We start from the raw sequence: 21,650 nt of genomic DNA, 5'->3' as shown, positions 1-21,650 counted from the left end.
CTCGGAGCTGGACCTCAAGTGTCTGGGCTGAGGGGTGGAAACACATTTTACAAAGATGTGGTAGAAAAGATATAAATCAGTTAAAACTATGCATTCAATTAAAATTAAATTCAGTTCAAATGCCTACTTGATTTATTAATAAGGTCTTCCCTAGGTGCTGGAAACGTTGATGGGAAGACTGTGGCACCCCAGAAGTTCTTGGACCATCAGCCCTGACCATCACTTATGCTGGTTGTTGGGAGTCCAAGGACATTGGGAGAGCCACAGGTTCCCGACACTGACAGTGGATTCTCTGGGTTTATTATGCACACAATTCCATGTGCGTTAAATGCACATTGAACATGTTATTTACTTAGGGCGGGACATGATGCCCCGCAGCAAACAAGCTGGCACCGCTCAGTGGGTACAGCATGAGACTCTGAATCTCAGGGTTGCAGGTTTGAGCCCCACGTTGGGCAAAAGGTTCCTGCATTGCTGGGGGTCAGACTAGAGGACCCTCAGGTTCCCTTCCAACCCTACAATTCTGTGCTTTGACAAAATAAATACTACAGGCTGTAAACACCAGCGAACCACGGCTTAGTGGTAGAGCACAAGTTTTGCATGCCGAATGTCCTCAAAGTTCATTGCCTAGTAATGGGAAACACCTTGTGCCAGAGACCCTGGAGAGCTGCTGCCAGACAGAGTATGCAGAACTGGGTGGTCTGGCATAAGGCAGCTTTCCATGGGTGTTATGCGGGGTTGTAGAGACTTGAGGTGCTATCAGACAGGGACTTAATTTGCAAATGTATCATTGAGATATCACATGTGAGTTGCTGGCATTTTTTGTTTTTACTTATTGGATTCCAGAAAGTATAGATCCAGATTAAATTGGGAGCAAGGGATACAGGCTGGCATTTTGATTCCAATTACTTGCATGCATAAGCAGCACCAATCCCACAAAGAACAACAAAAACACATCTGTCTGGAAGCACCCTCCGACGGTGAAATCGATGATAGGATCATAAATAGCGCTGTTAAATACATGTCCCTTTCCCTTTTATCTCTGGAATTGTGGAAAGAGTCGGCTTCTTAGGACTGAGCACCAAAGGCACTGCCTGCTGTCAAATGTGGCTCACGCACCCCAAATTGGACTTGTTCCGTTTGCTCTACCAGAGTGTGCAGAATGAATCCTATCGATTTCCCTCCCCTGCCTGCCCTCCCCCGAGACCCGCAATTTAGATCAGTCCCTCTGTGCCCGTTTCCATTGTAAAACAAGGGTGCTGTCAGTACTCGCCAGCATCCCCATTCTGTGTACAAATTGAAGTGGTTCCTTTCTCTCTCCCAGCGTCACCAGAAAGCCAGATCAATCTTATGTGGCTCACATTTCTCGACAGCTGCAGATGAGCCATGAGAGGTTTTGACATCTGGTCCCCACAGCAATTTGAAGGTTTTGAGTTTAGGTTTTGTTTGTTTTGCTGTGTGTGTGAGACTCCTTAGTGCATACCCTCCAACATTTCTTTGATGAAAATAGGGATGTCCTATCCAACAACAACAATTGTATTATTTATATCCCGCCCATCTGACTAGGTCGCTCCAGCCACTCTGGGCGACTTCCAACATATATAAAAAAGGTAATAAAACAAACATTAAACAAACTTCCCTATACAGGGCTGCCTTCAGACGTCTTCTAAAGGTTGTATAGTTACTGAACTCTTTGGCTTTGGGGAGGTCACATAACTCCATACCCTCTGATGAAAATAGGGGCATCCTGGACTTGCCGATCAGAAGGTCGGCTGTTCGAATCCCCACGACGGGGTGAGCTCCTGTTGCTCGGTCCCTGCTCCTGCCAACCTAGCAGTTCAAAAGCACATCAGAATGCAAGTAGATAAATTGGTACCACTCTGGCAGGAAGGTAAACGGCGTTTCTATGCACTGCTCTGGTTCGCCAGAAGTGGCTTAGTCATGCTGGCCACATGACCCGGAAGCTGTCTGTGGACAGTAAAGCGAGATGAGCGTCGCAACCCCAGAGTCATTTGCGGCTGTACTTAACGGTCAGGGGTCCCTTTACCTTTACCATACCTTCCAACATTTTAAAAAATGAAAATAGGGATGTTCTAAGGGAAAGTGGGACGTTCTGGGATCAAATCAGAAACCCGGACGGTTTCTGTAAATCTGGGACTGTCCCTGGAAAATAGGGGCAGTTAGAGGGTCTGTTAGTGGAATATGCTGAACTTGTGTGTTCGTGGGAAAAAACCTCCCAGTTCTGGGCTAACTGAGAGTTAAAATCCAGTAAGGCCTTGCTGGCCCAATTAGCTTTGTCGTATTATTCTCTCTGCCGCATTCTCCGTTTCAAAGGACGTGGGCATCTGTAGCTTTGATTTTGTGTGTGCCTCTAGCAGAAAAACCGCCCGCCCAGCTCCTCAACACAAACGCATTGGCACCTTGTTTGTTCCTTTTGAGTTTCAGTGCTTTTTTTTTTTTTTTTTTTTTTTGGTGGACATGAAGACAACATTGCTAGGCATGCATGATTAATGCCACCTCTTGGAAGAAAATATTGCTTGGGTGCCTGGCTGTTTGATTACAAGCCTTGGAATTAGTCAACATTTCCATAATTCTAAACCAATATACACCTGTTTCCCCACTGTGATGTGAAGGCACAACTTAATTTAACAGAAACCCTGCTGTGCTAAATCTCTCATTAAACACCGAGCCAGTTCTGTAATTTAAAGTTGCAGCACCACTATTTTAAGGAAATTGTCTTTTCGGGTGTGCATGTGCGCCTTGTGAAATTAATAAGAAGTTAATGGTGCGTTTTGCTGTACTTCCCTTTCGAAACTTCTAGAAAGGGCCTACAAAGGCTCTGTATCACATGCGGCTAAGGCAACAGATTGGATGCAGATGGACCTCCAGATAGGGATGCAAGCAGTTTCTGTGGGTGGCTAAACAAAAACAGCCCACCTTGGATCAACCATATCGGTCTTGAAAGAACTACACTGGCTCCCGGTACGTTTCCAAGCATAATTCAAAGTGTTGGTGTTGACCTTTGAAGCCCTCAATGGCCTCGGACCAGTATACCTGAAGGAGCGTCTCCACCCCCATCTTTCTGCCCGGATGCTGAGGTTCAGCGCCAAGGGCCTTCTGGCGGTTCCCTCGCTGTGAGAAGCCAAGTTACAGGGAACCAGGCAGAGGGCCTTCTCGGTAGTGGCACCCGCCCTGTGGAACGCCCTCCCACCAGATGTCAAAGAGAAAAATAACTACCAAACTTTTAGAAGACATATGAAGGCAGCACTGTTTAGGGAAGCTTTTAATGTTTAATAGGTTATTGTATTTTAGTGTTTTATTGGAAGCCGCCCAGAGTGGCTGGGGAAACCCAGCCAGATGGGCGGGGTATAAATAATAAATGATTATTATTATTATATCAGTATGCAGTTGGAATGATTGGTCCTAGATCAGGGGTCAGCAACCTAAGGCCCATGGGCCACAAGCGGCCCACGAGGGTCATTTAACCGGCCCCCGAGCCACCCCCGAACAGAGTCACCTGCTTGGCAAGTCCCCGCGCACTGCGCTAAAGCGGTGCAGCACAGCGTGGGGACTTGCTTCCGTGGCTCCGGAAATCACATCTGCACAGACACCGGAAATTGCATCTGCACAGATGCAGGAAATGGGGGGGGGGGCGATCTGACCCACAGAGGGATCTCCCCTGGAGTGAACCGGCCCGGGTGAGGTAAACCTTGCTGACCCCTGTCCAAGATCAGGGGTCAGGATGATAGATGTTGCTAACAGACAGCTGGGACTCCGTACCGGTGTGCCTCCTTGTTCTGAAGGGGTGAGTGCTCTGAACCCAAGCCTCGCTCTCCCATCCTGACACCTGATGGGCAATGGACAATGAACAAGTCAGTGGCCACATGGGAACCTGTGAATCGGGTCTTCTCGGACCACCTCTGTTGACTTCTGGTTAATTTAGAAGTATTTGTTTGCCCCTCCCACCGCACATCTCACACTATTTTTACTCTCTTTTATAGCCTAGGCAGCAATCAGATGAAATCAAATCATTATTATTATTATTATTATTATTATTATTTTATTTTTGTTAAAATCTGATATTGTATTTTACTGGACCAAATTGCTCCAATGGAACATTGAACCTTCAAGCACTGCAGAGTTTTGGGGTGAAAGTGAATATTATTGCTGGTATTATTATCATTATGCTTATTATCATTTATGAATCACTTCCCATGACACATCATCTAAGAAGTTGTGAAACTGAGAAGGTACAATTGGATTAGTGCTTGGAGAGGGGGCCACTGGGTCTGACCTTTTTAAAGGAAGTGCAGAAAATAAGATTATTATTATTCAGTACTTATTTATACCGAGATGGTTGGATAGTGTTCTCGAAGCTACCAGCATGAGTTTGACCAAACTGCGAGAGGCAGTGGAAGACAGGAGTGCCTGGCGTGCTCTGGTCCATGGGGTCATGAAGAGTCGGACACGACTAAACAGCAACAACAACTTATTCATATAATAAGCAATAAATATATTATTTTACTGATTGATTTGTAATAAGAACAAATCATCCTTACCCATCGAGGTTAAGAAATAGTCATGGTGAATTTGGTTCTTTGCATATATATTTTCATTAAATAAATTGATGTACGCTCCTTGGAGATTTTGAATATTTAGTGGCATTTCAATACGTGGAATAAATATAAATAAATCAACAAGAAACCTCAGGCTCAATGGGCACTTTTCCAGGCACTGATCCAATCCCTTGTCCTTCACCAGCACCAGATTCAACGTTCTCAGCCAATTCTCTGGGCTCCCCAAAAACTGCAATGCTTGGAAGTTCAAAGTTCCATTTACGTAAATTGGTCCAGTAAAATAAGATATATTGGATATTGCCTTGGATACAATATGCAAGATAATATCTTGGATAATACAGCACCTTTTTTATTTCCTATCAGATTGACTGGCTTTCAAAAGCTCCGTTGGGATTCATTGGGGCGGTTAATGGCTGTTAGTACCCTAGCTTTATGGGCTTATAGTGCCAATAACCATGTTTAATCCTCGGTTAAATTCCACATTGCTTTAGCACCGGGTCGTCCTCTGGCAGACTAACTCCAGTGATTCCTTGCTCTGATTTGGGGCCCTCTGTACACTCTCAGCTGAGGATGCCTGATGGTTCTTCTAGAGCCATTTTCATTAGAGGATTCCTTGTGTGTGTCCGCTTAATTAAGGGTGTAATAACTGAGAAATATAGTGTTCAGAACGCTCTTAAAACTTTAACGGCAAAAAAGGAGCAGGCAGAAACTTAATGTCTTGTAAAATATTAATAGTTGCTTTCTGCCAGATGTCATCTATGAGCATGGTGGTTGTATTTTAATCTCCTTCCTGTAAACCCCCCTATCTAACACACATAGATAAGCACCAATTTTGTTAACAAAAGAAAATACTGGTGGTTTGTTTTCTTTTCTTTCTTTCTTTTAAATGGATTTTACAATAACTTAGGATAGCAATTGATTTCAGGGAAGCATCTGTTCAGAATAGTCTGTGGACGCATGAACACAAACCATTTAATGCAAAACATATTCCCCAGAGAATTTTTGGACGCTGTAGTTTATCCCTCCCAGAGCTAGCTACAGTTCCCAGCGCAAACTAGAGTTCCTGGGATTTTTTGGGAGGAAGTTATGTGCTGTAAATGGATGGTGTGTAAATGGGAAACATGGAGCAGAGCAAAATTATTCAACGTCCATTGGAAACCTGATACAGTGGTGCCTCGCAAGACGAAAAGAATCCGTTCCGCGAGTCTCTTCGTCTAGCGGTTTTTTCGTCTTGCGAAGCAACCCTATTAGCGGATTAGCGCTATTAGCGGTTTAGCGGCTATTAGCGGCTATTAAAGGCTTAAGGGATTAGCGGATTAGCTGCTAAAAGGCTATTAGGGGGTGGGGAGCGAAAAAAAATCGCAAAATTGCAAGACATTTTCATCTTGCAAAGCAAGCCCATAGAGAAATTCGTCCTGCGAAGCGCATTGAAAAACGGAAAACCCTTTCGTCTAGCGGGTTTTCCGTCTTGCGAGGCATTCGTCTTGCGGGGCACCACTGTATATGTTATACACACAGCAGTGCAGATACTAGACTCTGGTTAGCAAGATAAAGGAACACCCACAAATGGAAAACATGCACTCCAAAATGGCAAAGGTATTTTCACATTGCACAGCCAACTCAAGCCTCATGGCAGTTGGGCCCAATGCAACACCTGCTTTTTGACATCTGTGGAACTGGAAAATAGGAGAGTTGTACAAAATTAGCAACACACACATAACACAGATCTTTGATCCATCATATCAAAATTACACACACACACACAACTGCAATTTCATGTACCAGTTATCTTACTCTTTTTAGCAAGGTGCCTGTGGGCGGATGAATAGAAATTCAGCTTTTCTATGTATCAATGATAGCTGAGGAGCAAGGCAGTCAATGGCTGGATAAAGACTCCAGCAATGGGGGAAGAGGAAGAGGAACAAGTTGATGGACATCTATCTCCTTTGGGGAAATTGCAAGACTTGATAAAGTCCAAATAATATCCCCTTGAGAGCCAGTGTGGTGTAGTGGTAGTCTCGTAATCTGGGGAACCGGGTTCGCATCTCCGCTCCTCCACATGCAGCTGCTGGGTGACCTTGGGCCAGTCACACTTCTCTGAAGTCTCTCAGCCCCACTCACCTCACAGAGTGTTTGTTGTGGGGGAGAAAGGGAAAGGAGATTGTTAGCCACTTTGAGACTCCTTAAAGGGAGTGAAAGGCGGGATATCAAATCCAAACTCTTCTTCTTCTTCTTCTTCCCTTGCTACTGCAGGAGGGCCACCCTTCCTAGTAGAATTGATATTTACGGATTTGTTCTCTCATACTTACATTTTGCCCTTCCTTCCAATGAGCAGCTAAAGGTACAGCATGACTATTTTTTTAAGTAATGTTGACAACATCATAACAATATATACAAAGCACCGGTGTCGCCAGACAGGCTGGTTACATTCCAAAGGCCTGAGTAAACAAAAAGGCTCTTTTAAGTTCATTGTGAGGGATAACCACATGCTATTAGGGAAGGAGTTCCATAACTGGGGGGCCACCACCAAGAATGCCGTCACCCAGCCGTCAGAAGCTAAGGTCAGAATAACAAGCAGGTCACTCCCATCAGATCTTAATAGTTGGATAGGGCAGTAAGCACTCTCAGCTCCTTGGGTCCCAAGCTGTTTAGGATGTCAGCGCGTCTACCACATTCACATGAAGTAGTGAATAATAACTGCATTGCTATGGGTCTCATGCGCCGGGTTCTTTTGGTGCTAAACAGGTTCCCAGCTCCAGGCTAATTGCAACCATGTTCAGTGCTTTACTTCAAATTCTATTTCTGAGCAGACTTTGCCTCTACCTTATTCCCTATACTCCTTCAGTTATCTTCTCTTTGCAGCTTCCATGTCTTCTTGGTCATTGCATCCTCCTTGCTCATGCTAGCATTGCGTTATGATTGTCTGCCCTATAAAAACACATCCTCGTATATCATTTTTACAGCCCTCCTGTAATGGGGCATTGGTGAATATGGCCCACAGAATACTGTGCTTGGTACAAGGATGTTTTTTGTGTGTGTGAGAGAGAGAGAGTTTTTAGACCTCCTAGAGGGAGAATTCGGCTAAAATAGTTGTGCTTGGAGCAGCTGATTCATGAAGAGATATTAAAGGAATTCATCACCTTTGCGGGTTGTCCAGATGTTGACTGAGGGAACCGGCTGACAAAACTTTAAAGAAGGAAAAGAGAGTCAAATTCTAAAGCCTTGATCTTTCTTTCCTTGCATCAAAGGGGAAATTAAGGCTGATTTACATGATCCCCGGGATATCATTGGTGGCTGACTTTTGATGATAGAGTGAACTGCCGGTGACACGCAACTGATTGCTTATTTCAGCAGACTCCCAGATCGCTGGTTAGGATGTGAGGGCAAAACAGTTATCCCATTTGCCCCTGGGTTAGGGACAAGCGCACAGCCTTGCCCCTGTGATTGAGAGGGCCAGCGCTGTGTGACATGATGTCAGCACACCACACCACATGTTGATGTCATGCATACACCACATGTGCCATGTTTGTGCCATGCAGAGCAGGGCCAGTGAGGGGTGTGGCATGGGCAGAACCCCAAAGACCCATTAGGGAAGCCAGAAGGGACAGATTTGGCCCCTGGGCTTCATGTTCCCAATCTGTGTTCTGCAAAGATTCAGACACCCTAAAGTGGGTCATCTCATTTTATCATGCCAACTTATGCTGCTGTCAAGGTATGTCTTTGGGACAAATGTCCATGGGCCAGTATGGCGTTTTGAAATTTGCAACTTTCAAATCCCACAAATGAGAGGGTGCTAAAAAGTTATAACTTGACTTGGGAATTGAAATAAAATTTAGTTTTGCTTGGTAGGTAAAATGTGTGTAAATAATGTGTGTAAACAACAGAAATAATTAAAAAATGACTGTCAAGTACTTGCAGTAATATTACTTACTGATATTTGTTTGTTTGTTTGTTTGTTTAGCTAGCATTGCTTGACATTTTTCAGAAGGTAAAATTGAAATTCTTTGGTTTTCTGAAAGCTTCTTCATCAAACGTAGCTTTACCAAGCTAAATGTTGTCCAGTCCCAAAAATAATAGCAGAGTTGAACAGCAGAGCTGACTTCCTCACTCCCCAAAACATAGTAGGTTAGCTGAGAGCTTGTGCCTGGCCCAAGGTCACCCAGGAGATGCCACTTCACAAATTCCCTTCCAAAACCATCCAGCCCAAAACACACAGTGTGAATGCGACGAAAAACACCTATTTGACGGGGATGTTCATTCTCCGAATACCATAAATGACATCTCTCAAAGGTTACTCTGAAACTGGACCTGAAATTATGCTCACTGGCCTACTGAATGAAAGGATGAGTTCCCCGGAGACAGACAGCTGTCACTTCTCCATATGCTCACTGCAAACCAAAATGATCTCAGCAAGGGCCAATCTGAAAGCCAAGGACGTAGCCAGCATTGAAAAGATGGGTTGTGACATTAAGGGGCTTAGCACTTCTGCATAACACAGGAGTGGGGAGCCTCAATCCCAATGGCCAAGTGTGGGCCCCTAGGATTCTCTATCTTGCCCTTTGACCTCTCCATGGGCTGCACCCATCCCTGGCCCTGATTTGCACCCAAAGCATTTTGCCTCACTGGAATGTGTCCTTGAACCCTGACCATGCCTTCTGCTTGCCTGGAGTGGCTCTGAACATCACAGCTGCAAACTGATTTAATAACAATAATAAATTTGATTATTATTATTTTTTTACTTGCCCTTCACCCCCACAGTCTCAGGACGGGTCACGGCAATTTAAAAACACAACATTAAAAACAGTTTCAAGCAAATATAGCCTTGAGGTTCCAAAAAAAATCCATCTCATATGACAAGGGCCAGGCCAAGTCCAACTTTCTGCCCACAACATCACCCTGAGCTGTTTCGTGGAGGCCCTTAATCAGAATGCAAGAGCTTATTAACATCTATTTAAAAAATTTAGAAGACAGTCTGATTGTTCCCGGTTATTGCAGATTATCCAGGCGTGTGGCTGAGATTGCTTCACAATAAGCTGAAAAACTGCAGCTTACCTAGAAACAGGCTAATATCTGTGACTCGTTTTGTGGTCAACCAGGGGGATGTGGGTGCAAAGTGGAAACCCTCAGGTAGTCTGCGTGGTCTCTGATGTTGGCGGGGTCTGCCCTGGGTGTTAGGGGGTGTTAGGAGAGGGCAGTACCTTGGGTAGCTCATCCACCTGGGAAATGATACAGTGTAAAGCCATCTGATCTGGCTCCTGTGCAATCAAAGGCAAGGCGAGCAAGGGCCAAGTAGCAGTCAACAAGCCTGCCCTAGAAGCCTTTACAGAGGCCAGGGAGTATTAGCTGACCTGCTCTGACCAATTGGTGTGGCCAGTCTCCTTTCAAGGTTTGCCACGAGAGACATCCCGCGGCGACTCACCTCCCAGTTTCACCGGAAGGCGAGCACTCCTCCTTCGAGTACTCAGGTCTCTCCTTCTCTCAGACCTGAGTCTCTGCAGCTTGGGAGACGTCCGTGGGTTACTAGACCCAGGGGCCGCCTCAGCCTCCCCTGACCCAACCGGTAGTGGAGCAGCTGTAAGTGATGGCCCAGCTGAAGGCAACAACGTAATCCCCGCATCTGGAGCCAGGGCAGGCTCAGGCCCCTGACTCGGCCCAGCTGGTGTTTGTTGCAGGGGAACCTGTGCAGACTGGGACTCTTCAGGATAAGGCCCCAGACTTGGTTCAGATGATGCCTGAGGCAAAGGATCTGGAGCAGACTGAGACTGCTCTGGTTCCAAGTCACAGGCCATCACAGTTTAAAAGCCCAGCCTTGGTCTGCGGTGGCACTTAGCCAAAGCGAGCCGGCGATGGGTAAAGGTCCTTAAACGCATCTCTGCCCACTGGGCTGGTATCAGCCACTTTGCTGACACCCGAAAGTGGAAAGTACAGAACTTTTCCAGCAGCCTCATTAGCATCACGACACATGCTATTAAAACTGGCCTGGCTAATGAGCGGGTGTTTGTGAGACAGCCACCCCTGACGCTGCCTCGGACGCCTTTGCAACATCAGTGAGATTAGGAAGGCAAATGGTAAACAACGTTGCAGGCCTCAGAAATGGAGGCGGCAAACGGGAACCGCTCACGGCCGGCATTAACCTCCTTTAATGATGCTGGCCACAAATTAGGGTGTGGAGGAAAAAAACCTATACTGGGCTGCCAATGCCGTTTTGGAGAAGGATTTAATGATGAGAGGCATGAAGGGTGGTGATAGCAGCTGGGAACCATAAACATCTCATAAAAATCTTTTACAAGTGTGTTTATATGCCACATAAACTGATGCTTCCGAGCTGCGAGGTCTCGATGCGAGACACGGGGTTGTGGAGGGAGAAAGAATATTTTATTGTTAGGGTTTTGATCCAGCGACCTTACTTACACTGCATCCCTGACCTCCCTCTACACTGGCATAAGACAAAATATCTGATTTCAATGCCATAAAATGCTGCTTGACCCAGAACTGGCTGAGCTGTAGGGGAGGGTTATCAGGGAATACGTCAGCAGAAGCAATTCATCATCAAGTTCTCAGAATTCAGTTTAGAAATAGTTCAGGCTGGGCTATTTACTCCGATGTCAGAAGTCCAAACCAGCATTTAGGATGTCTGAAATAGCATCCAACTCCCATAACCCCCTGCCCATCCACTTCAGTCCTTATCTAATAAGGATTCTGAGGGATCTTAAATGCTTCCACAGGAGCCTGACCTACAGAAGCCTCAAAGTCTAGACCTTTCCGGAGTTTATCATCTCTATTCTAGTTACATATCTGGCATCTGTTTCTGTAAATAGCTGAGGAAAGTCAGGGCAGAAGAGCATGTTATCTCGGTAAACATCCAAACATGATTACCAGGCACTGCTAATGCAGGAGCAGCCAAGAGCATTTGCAGATGGGCTTGTAGATAAATGTAAATTCAGCAACCTGGTGCATTTTGGACTATAACTCCCATCAGCCTCATCCGGCACAGCTGTCTAACAAACTGTCGAAAACATCTGGACACCAACTTGGCTTCAGTTATCCCCATGATATCTCCTCCCAAGTCATTCCCCTTCCTAGCAGGGATTACAACCTGCCTAGGGCAAATGCAGACAAAATGGCGGCCAACAAGGCATTGCAGGACAGAATCTACAGGAGGGGGATTTCTCCTGCTTGCTGATTCTCTCCTGCTCATGGTCCGCATTCACATGAGCACAGACACACACACACACACACACACACACACTAACAATATGTGACAAATGCAGCTTGGGGAACCTTCACCCTGTATAGCCAATGTAGCCAACGTGGTGCACTCCAGACATTGTTGGACAAATGTCCCCATCAGCCCCAGCCAGCCAATGGCCAGGGATGATGGCAGTTGTAGCCCAACAACCTCTGGAGGGTTCCAGATTGGCTACCCTAATATAAAGCATGTCTCCGCTCTAGCATTGCCAAGGATGACTCGGGCTACCATCAAGTGGCCACTTCTAAGGTCAAGGAGGCTGCTGTGTCATTAAGCAGCTACACAATGGGAAAGTGATGTTTGTAATTCCAGCTCAAGGTATTTTGCTGCCTGAGACGAAGGACAAGGTAGGGACCCATGAGCAAGAACCAACTGGACTAGCAGATTAATCTTACTTCAATACTGGTCATAGGATAGCACCCTCTGCCACACCTGACGGCAGCAGGCTATTTAGGGCAGGCTGCATGGTGCACACACAGCTCTGTCTTCACAACAGAAGTGGGCACAGCCAGGAAGCTCAGGAGGAACAGCCAGGGAGGTGCTGCCATTGCTCCTCAGCATCTGCCACTGGAGGAGGTCACACGTCACTCTTTCCTAATAGCAGGGCCGGCCCTGGCTGTTTGGTGCAGATTGTTTCGTCGCCGCCTCCGCCTCTACCCTTTCTCCTCCTGAAAGTCTGTTCTAAGTGGTCTGTAGCTTTGCAGCTTTAGGCTGAATAATTCTCGGGTCTGCGGTAGCAAAGTCTAATTGCTACTTGGACAGGAGGCTTCCGAGGGCAAGCCAGGTTGCTGCCAGCTGTAGCGTGAGCAAGTCGGGAGCTGGCACGCTGCCATGTGCATCGGCAATGAACCAGCGCCACAGCATGGTGTTGAAGGAGTGCTGTGCTGCCGGAGGTGCCATACGCTGGATGAGAAATAGAGTCTTGTTCACGTTCATTTGTTAGTAGTTGTTTAAGATCCCCTGGTGCTTTCTGAAAGGGCAGAGGTGTTAATCCCAAACTCCTGCTTTAAATTCTATTTGGGGGTAATTAAATTCAGCTTTCTTGTGCTTTCCGATATGTCGAGGATGTGTGCCTCAGCTCCGACTCCTAAAAAACGGTGCAAAATTGTGCTTCTTCGATTGCAGCAAGCCACAATTGACCCCTATCGGGCGTGGGCACTTGCAGGTCATAGAGCACTGCAACGTGTCCTGTGTGTTCTTGGTGGAAACCAAAGAGTCTTAAGGTTTTCTTTACCTTTAGGGAGGGAGAAGTGTTTCCTTCACCATCACAAGACACAAAGCCTTGAAATCAAAGGGATTTTAAACACTGTGCTTTGAAGTCCCAGCAACCAGGGCTCTAAAGCGCAGCATCGCCGGACACTGCTATAGGTGGCTCCGCGCACCTGCCAATAGGTCAGGAGAAAATGATTTGACCCACCAGCCAGAAAAGGGTTCCCAATATAGACATTTTTGGCACAGGAACAGCATTATAAAATGTGGAGTGTAAATTTTGAAGTATGGCTGTGCTTCGTTTTGCCAATTGATTAGGAAAGTGCATATTATGTTTACAGTTCGCTTGGGTTGTGAACATGATCCATGCGGGAGGCACGTTCGCAACTCGTAGCGCTCGCAACCCGCAGCGCCGCATCTGCACATGTGCTGGTTGTGATTCGGCGCTTCTGCACATGCGCAAAGTGTGATTTAGCACAAAATGTGATTCAGTGCTTCTGCACATACCTGACTGCCGAAACCCGAAAGTAACCCATTCCGGTACTTCCGGGTTTCAGCGGGTCCGTAACCCGAGGTATGACTGTACCTTTAAATGCCAGCTGAATCAAATTTCTCCCACATCTCTCTCTGGAAACTTTCAGTGTCACAGCTTTAAATGCAAACAGACTCCCTATACAATGTATGTACACTCCCAATAAACTGCTTGCCATCACACTGTCAAACTTTCTTCGGGGACATAGAATCATAGAGTTGGAAGGGAATCTTTTGCCCAACGTGCGGCTCTAAACCCACAACCCAGAGATTAAGAGTCTCATGTTCTACCAACTGAGCTATCCCAGGAACGAGCGATAGAAGCTATTGAATGTTTACGAGGACTTCTTTTTTAGAAAAAAAAAAAGTATCACAAAATGTGGAAATATGGAGAGCTGAACTTTAGATTGGAAAAAAATGAGAAACAGAACGAAACCGAAATTTACAATTTCATCCATCCCTACTTCCAGATGACCTGCTTTTTTAGCATTCATCCTGATTGGTTAGATGACGTTGCACAAGCAAATGTTATCTCACATTTTCCAGTTCATTTTCCCTGTCACTTTCATTACCACAAAAAGACTGGTGCTTTTTGAGGGACTGGTGCTTTTTGAGGGGGTGGGGAATGTTTATTTGTTCCACAAGAGCTTCAAATCAGTTTGAATATATAGGTCTTGAATCCTGCCTGAAACATCACCTGAAAATAGCAAGAGCCAGGAAGCGCCCTAACTTATTGTGAGTTGTTGGCAAGGTGGCCTCAAGGAATCTAGCTTGTGATTATTGTGAACAGGGCAGTCATTAAAAAAAGAACATGTTGCTGCATTGCTCTGCTTCTAAACATCTTGTAAATGCATAGGCCAGACAGAGTTAAAAAGACAGAGGGAAAAGACCACCAGTCAGAAAACTCCAGGCTAAAAACAAAATCCTAAGAAGGCATAAACAAAGTGAAGTTTCCTTTGTATTTGAGACTTAACTGGCATCAAGCCGAATAGCAAAGCAATATCAAAGGAAAGCTACCCATTAATTAATTCAGACCAGCTCCACAAAGCAATCCCAGGTCTTTACTGATATCTGATTCCAACAACTTCCTAATCTTCACAAGATGTCATTAAGAATGGCATTAAATCTGCCGGCAATCAATCCTGCATTGTTGTCCCTGTTGTAACTCGGAGATGGGCTATCGAGAAGCCTGAGGAAGGAAGAAAAGAGAATCCATATGTGTTTTCCCTTCCGGGAGAAGACTATATGTGTGGCACAAACAATTTGTCAATGCATCTTACGAACTGATTGGTCTCTGTCATTTCCGCTGGAGCAGAGCAGATCAGAACTGCCTCCCCACTTTATGATAAAAAAGGGATTAAGTTCCTTGTAAAATGCCAGCAGAGGGCTTGGGAAGCAGAAGAATGAGGACCATGATAGATGTGGTGTGTCCTTTAAACGTAACTTTTAGTTTCAAAAAAGCAGACACAGCTCCTTTCCCTGATTCCAATCAAGCTCAACCCTGTGGCAGGCCAAGATCCCAGGGGAAATCCCATGACCCATTGTCAATGGTAACTTGTATATCTGGAGATTTCCATGGGGATTTTTTTTTGGGGGGGGGGGAATAATTTGTGTGCCATGAACTCCACCCAGTGGAGGCTGGCATCCATTGGGATTGGTAGAGGTGAAGGCAAGGAGGTCAACAGTAGGTGGAGCCAGAACCAATGACCATAGGTGGAGCCAGAACCAATGACAATAGGTGGAGACAGAACCAATGACCATAGGTGGAGCCAGAACCAATGACCATAGGTGGAGACAGAACCAATGACCATAGGTGGAGCCAGACCCAATCACAATAGGTGGAGCCAGAACCAATGACCATAGGTGGAGCCAGAATCAATGACCATAGGTGGAGCCAGAACCAACAACCATAGGTGGAGACAGAACCAATGACCATAGGTGGAGACACAATCAATGACCATAGGTGGAGCCAGAATCAATGACAATAGGTGGAGACAGAACCAATGACAATAGGTAGAGACAGAACCAATGACAATAGGTAGGGACAGGGTGGCGCTGTGGGTTAAACCACAGAGCCTAGGACTTGCCAATCAGAAGGTCGGCGGTTTGAATCACCACGATGGGGTGAGCTCCCGTTGCTCGGTCCCTGCTCCTGCCAACCTAGCAGTTCGAAAGCACCTCAAAGTGCAAGTAGATAAATAGATACTGCTCCGGCGGGAAGGTAAACGGCTTAGTCATGCTGGCCACATGACCCGGAAGCTGTACGCCAGCTACCTTGGCCAATAAAGTGAGATGAGCGCCACAACCCCAGAGTCAGTCACGACTGGACCTGAAATCTTAGCAGCTGGGAGTATGGGAGATTAAACTCCAAGTACTGACATGACCTGTCTATCCCACATATTTGCACAATGCAAGCACCACCAATGCACCATGGAGCCATGGGAGAATGGCCAAAACACCCCACGAGAAATAGATGAATCTTGACAACAAGAACCCCTCATCTATTGTGGCAAATGGGACACTGCGCCCCCAACCTCTATCTTCGCTCAGCCAGCCCCCACCTGGCTACCTCCTTACTTACAACCAGCCATTGGTCTCACCTCTTATTGGTCCCAACTGTCACCTACCCTCTCTGTTCCATGGGCATCATGAGCTGCCAATGCCCCTCATTTATTCTTAATATAAATCCTTGGTCTCTTTTCCCAGACGGAGTTGTGAGGCTCGACAACCCTTTTTCCTTTCTCTTACATGTGAGTGATATGAATGACTAAGACCAGCTTCGGGTTCAGCTCTTGCCCATCACGCGAGCCGCTGTCCTCTAGAGGTCCACTGAATTGTTTTGTTGCCAAATCCTGACAATCCCTCCGAGCCAAGGTGTTGCTGGAATATTGCACGGCAGCGTGTGTTTAGTCCTGAGATTTTATTAAAACCAAAGTGATGAAACGTCTTCCGGGGAGCAACTTAGCTTCACGGCAGCAAAGGTGTTTGATGAAATATCCATTTCCTCAAGGGCCGCGCATTTGTGGCGCGCAGTCACACCGGCGAGAGGCAGGAATTGTATTTGACTGTGCTCGGCTGATATGCCATTATTTAAAAGTTCTGGATGAAAGTGAGCAAGCAATTCCACCTGAGAATACAAAGGAAGGTGTGATCTGAAGAATTTCACCAAGCTGAGTGAAAGGGCTTAACATTCCCACTGGGTATTTCAGCTGAGTGCAACCCAAATGCACCTTTTATTTTGGCTTAAGAATAAGTTTGGTCGTCGCTGAGGATGAGGACAGCAGGAGGGCAAACGCTTTTAATGCAGAAGGTCGCAGATTTAATCCTCAAATCTCCAACTTAGGGTAGATGAGTCACCTTTCTGGACCACAATGGGTGAGCATGGGGGGGGTCACATGCTACACTGGAACCAGTAATGAGCAGGGCACGGGCTCATACACACAACCACATAGGGAGGGATGGGTTAACATGGAGAGGAAGGTCGATGTCGATGCCTGAGGTCATGCCTGTGGTCTTACATCTTCATATCCTCAATGCCATTCCAGAATGAAAAGGGAAAAGGGGAGGAAGCTAGGTTGCGTTGAGATAGAATTCAGCACTGAGTGAGTTATTAACCTGCCCCTCACAACTCATTCTCCCATTGGAGCTCTGTGAAGTTTTCATCTCAGCCAAACTGACAACTACCGCTTCCAACAGAATCTGGACTGTACACCTTTTGTAGCTGGGTGCTTTGTTCCACGTGTCAGTGGCGTAGCGTGGGTTGTCAGCACCCGTGGCAAGGCAAGTAATTTGCGCCCCCTAACCCGGGGCAAGGCAAGTAATTTGCACAACCCCCCCCTCGCTGCACTGTCCCTCCCCCAGATAGTCCCTCGCTCTCTCTCCGCACCGCACGCCTGGCACCCTCCCCTCCACAGTGGGCGGCGACCCGGCGGCTCGGATCGGATTCGCACAGCCAGCACTGCAGTGAGAGAGAGAGAGTGAGCCAGGTAGGGGCAGAGAGCTGCGAGTGCGAGCGCCCCCCCCAAGATGTTGCGCCCGGTGCGGCCAGCCCCTCCTGCATCCCCCACGCTACGCCACCACTGCCACGTGTTGTCACAGAATACTCTGTGCCAGCTCAGCGATCAGTGTCAGATCCCTCTGTCACTGCCACAAGCACAATGCAACACAGAGTTGATCAACTCCATTGATTTCATATCCTCCAACATTTCTCCAATGAAAATAGGGAGTCCCATTCCACAATGATAATTTTGCTGTTTAAAACCCACACATCTTACTGGGCTGCCCCAGCACTCTGGGCAGCTTCCAATGTGTATAAAAATATAATAAAGCATTGAACTTTTTTTAAAAAAAAAACTTCCCTATACAGGATCGCCATCAGACAGGTCAGGGGTCAGATAAGTCCATACCCTCCAACATTTCTCCAATGAAAATGGGGACATCCTAAGGAAAAGTGGGACATTCTGAGAAACTGGGACGGCTTCTCTAAATCAGGGATGTCCCTGGAAAATAGGGACACTTGAAGGGTCTGTGATTTAAAGGTGTAACACTTCTGTTAATTATCCAAATGGAATGGGCGTAGGCCTCAGCAACTTGAAAATCTCCATAGTTCACAGCCTCGACTTCACACTTGAAACATTTCAGAGGATGTGACAAGTTGGGTATTTTTTTTTTCTTATTACAGGCTAAGCTTGATTATGCTCCTTAAATATCTTTGATGCCTTTTGCTATTATATAGAAAGAGCAGATAAATTGCAATTTTATAACTGGGGCAGAAAACCTGCAATGTTGTTGTTAGCATGGCACCTTATTCACAATGAATGAACTAAGTGACTCAGTGGTCCAAGGTGACCTTGATTGTGAGGAGAGTGCATGAAGCAGAAAAAAAAATCTATTGAAAAGATGAAGAAATGTCAAACAAACAAAAAAGCACTACAAGATAATCTAGCTAGAGAGTTCTTGATTTGGAAAAGGCAGAGGGCAAGGACAAACAGACCAGAACTCTGTTCCTGTCTTACGTATGAGTTATTCTATGGCCTTGAGGTATAATGACACCATTCCTATTTTTAAGAAAAATAAAGTGTATATAAAGTGTATTTATTGGCTGAGTGTATATTGCATGCCCTCCAACATTTCTCAGATGAAAATAGGGAGATTCCATTCCATAAAGATAATTTTACTATTTACACCCCACACATCTTTTTGGTTTGCCCCAGTCGAAGCAGCTTCCAACATATATAAAAACATAATAAAACATTAGTAAAGTAAAGGTAAATGGACGCCTGACTGTTAAGTCCAGTCGTGACCGACTCTGGGGTCGCGGCACTCATCTCGCTTTATTGGCCAAGGGAGCCGGCGTACAGCTTCCGGGTCATGCGGCCAGCATGAGTAAGCTGCTTCTGGCGAACCAGAGCAGCGCAAGGAAACGCCGTTTACCTTCCCGCCGGAGCGGTACCTATTTATCTACTTGCACTTTGATGTGCTTTCGAACTGCTAGGTTGGCAGGCGCTGGGACCGAGCAATGGGATCTCACCCCGTCGTGGGGATTCGAACCGCCGACCTTCTGATCGGCAAGTCTTAGGCTCTGTGGTTTAACCCACAGCGCCACCTGCGTCCCATTAAACATTAAAAAAGACTTCCCTATACAGGATTCCCTTCAGACGGCTCGGGGGTTGGATGAATTCATACCTTCCAAAATTTCTCCAGTGAAAATAGGGACATCCTAAGGAAAAGCAGAACATTCCAGGATCAAATTAGAAACTGGGACGGCTTCTCTAAATCAGGGATGGCCCTGGAAAATAGGGACACTTGGAGGGTTTGATATTGGTGGGAAAGAGATCAAGTTTGGGAGTTACACAGAGCTACTTGATCATGCAGAGCAAAATGTTTTGTTTAAAAAGCTTAGTTTGACAGGCTTTTGGACAGAGGCAGCAAGGCTCTTCTTAATTCACAGGGCACTACAAGAAAATTTGGGTGACACTAGATTTCTTAAGTTATTTGTTTAAAAAAAGTTTTGCATATGTGTTGTCAGCTTCTTAGGGCTTTAGAAGCGGACTGGGATATAGATCAGATGAAAGATGTGCCAACTTCCCCATGGCACACTTGCAGCAATGCTTCAAACACACAAAAGGTTTGCATCCTGGCCCCCAAAATAAGGAGAGAAGGCAGTGGAGTAGAAGGTGTCCCAAGTATATGCAACATAATCAACAGTGGTACCTGGTATCCATTCAAAGTGTTGGTGCTGACCTTTAAAGGCCTAAACAGCTTTAATCCTGTATACCTGAAGAAGCATCCCCATCCTCATCGTATAGCCCAAACACTGAAGTCCAGCTTTGAAGGCCTTCTGGCGGTTCCCTCACCGCAAGAAGGGAACCAGGCAGGGGGCCTTCCCGGTAGTGGCACCCGCCCCGTGGAATGCCCTCCCATCAGATGTCCAGCAGATAAGTGACTTAAAATGACTTTTAAGAAGACAACTGAAGGTAGCCCTGTATCGGGAAGTTTTTGATGTTGTCCCACTGTGTTTTAATATTCTGTTGAAAGCCACCCAGAGTGGCTGGGGCAACCCGGGTATAAGTAATGAATGAATGGGTGGATGATGATGAGGATGATGACTGGAAGATAAGAGCTACAGCTAGTGGAGCCAGAGCTAGCATTGTCCCCATCCTCTTCCCTGTTAGTTCAACAGGGGCAAAACAGAGACTAAGGGGCAAGAAGCTGACAGCCAGAACCACCTCCAGGGCTAAGTCAGAATCATCATCATTTATTATTTGTACCACGCCCATCTGGCTGGGTTTCCCCAGCCACTCTGGACGGCTTCCAACAAAGATTAAAAATACATCAAAATGTCACGCATTAAAAACTTCCCTGAACAGGGCTGCCTTCAGATATTTTCTAAATGTCAGGTAGTTGTTTCTCTCTTTGACATCTGATGGGAGGGCGTTCCACAGGGCGGGCGCCACTACCGAGAAGGCCCTCTGCCTGGTTCCCTGTAACTTGGCTTCTCGCACTGAGGGAACCACCAGAAGGCCCTTGGCCCTGGACTTCAGTGCAGGCAGCACAAGCAGGCAGGCAAGAGTTGGCTGAGGGCAGGTTGAGATTGGTGAGGCAGTTCCCCGTTCACTATAATAGACGACCCCATTCACTATAATGGAACAACAAGCTAGAATCATAGAATCATAGAGTTGGAAGAGACCACAAGGGCCATCGAGTCCAACCCCCTGCCAAGCAGGAAACACCATCAGAGCACTCCTGGCATATGGTTGTCAAGCCTCTGCTTAAAGACCTCCAAAGAAGGAGACTCCACCACACTCCTTGGCAGCAAATTCCACTGTCGAACAGCTCTTACATGGCTATTTCTGGCCATGGCACACCAGAAAACCACAAAAGAAGTGCCAAAACAGCCAGTGGAATATATTGTCAAAAGTTGTTGCTGCAGCAGATGACATGATCCAGTTTCTTCTGGGCTTAACTTACTTGCATTTACCTCCCCTGTTTTTTTAAAGGGCATTTGCATTTTGCATGGATAATATGAAGCCGCCTAGGGGCAATATCTCCAGTGCGACTGTCGAATCCGAGTGAATATCTATTTTAGGTTTAAATGAATTTTTGTAAAGGCTCATTTGTTTGAAGAAGTGATACTTAATCATGGGTGTTTACACATGAATGTGAAGTGGGGGAATTTTCCATCACAGTATCAACCCCCCCCCCACTCCTTTCCATACCTCTGTTGTACCTGACCTCCCTTGTGCCCCAGAGCCAAAACTGTTTGGGTAGGAAGCAAAGAGAAGATTAAATGCCTCAAATGTGTTTGCTTAATAGAGCAGTGTAAATCATTAAATGAGGTTGTCATTTCTCAAAGTCAGAGCGTTTATTAGAAAAGAAAGAATGGCTGTTTCACTTGTAGAGAAAGCAGAAGTATTGGGTGGCAATGAGCAAGCGCCGTAGAGGGTCCTTCCAGAGGGACTGGATTACTTAGCATTCATCCTGATTTGTTTGAGTTGATTTCATAGAATCATAAAATTGTAGCGTTGGAGGGTCATCTAGTCCCAAGTGCAATGGGTCAGTTCATCTGCCTGTTAACTCTCTGC

At 46.1% G+C, this 21,650-nt stretch overlaps 2 protein-coding genes across 51 annotated transcripts in view; one reads left to right on the top strand and one right to left on the bottom strand.

Annotated features, from left to right (window-relative positions):
- LOC310659256 (uncharacterized protein) overlaps positions 1–21,650 on the bottom strand; it is a 516,050-nt gene that overhangs the window by 366,895 nt on the left and 127,505 nt on the right. The window lies entirely within an intron of this gene.
- Positions 1–21,650, top strand: part of CELF2 (CUGBP Elav-like family member 2) — a 523,411-nt gene that overhangs the window by 396,418 nt on the left and 105,343 nt on the right. The window lies entirely within an intron of this gene.

Source organism: Podarcis tiliguerta (genome assembly GCF_965153285.1).
Source record: "Podarcis tiliguerta genome assembly, chromosome: 10".
NCBI classification, from domain to species: domain Eukaryota; kingdom Metazoa; phylum Chordata; class Lepidosauria; order Squamata; family Lacertidae; genus Podarcis; species Podarcis tiliguerta.
The sequence above is the reverse complement of the archived record's forward strand: the minus strand, read 5'-3'. Positions and strand labels throughout refer to the sequence as shown.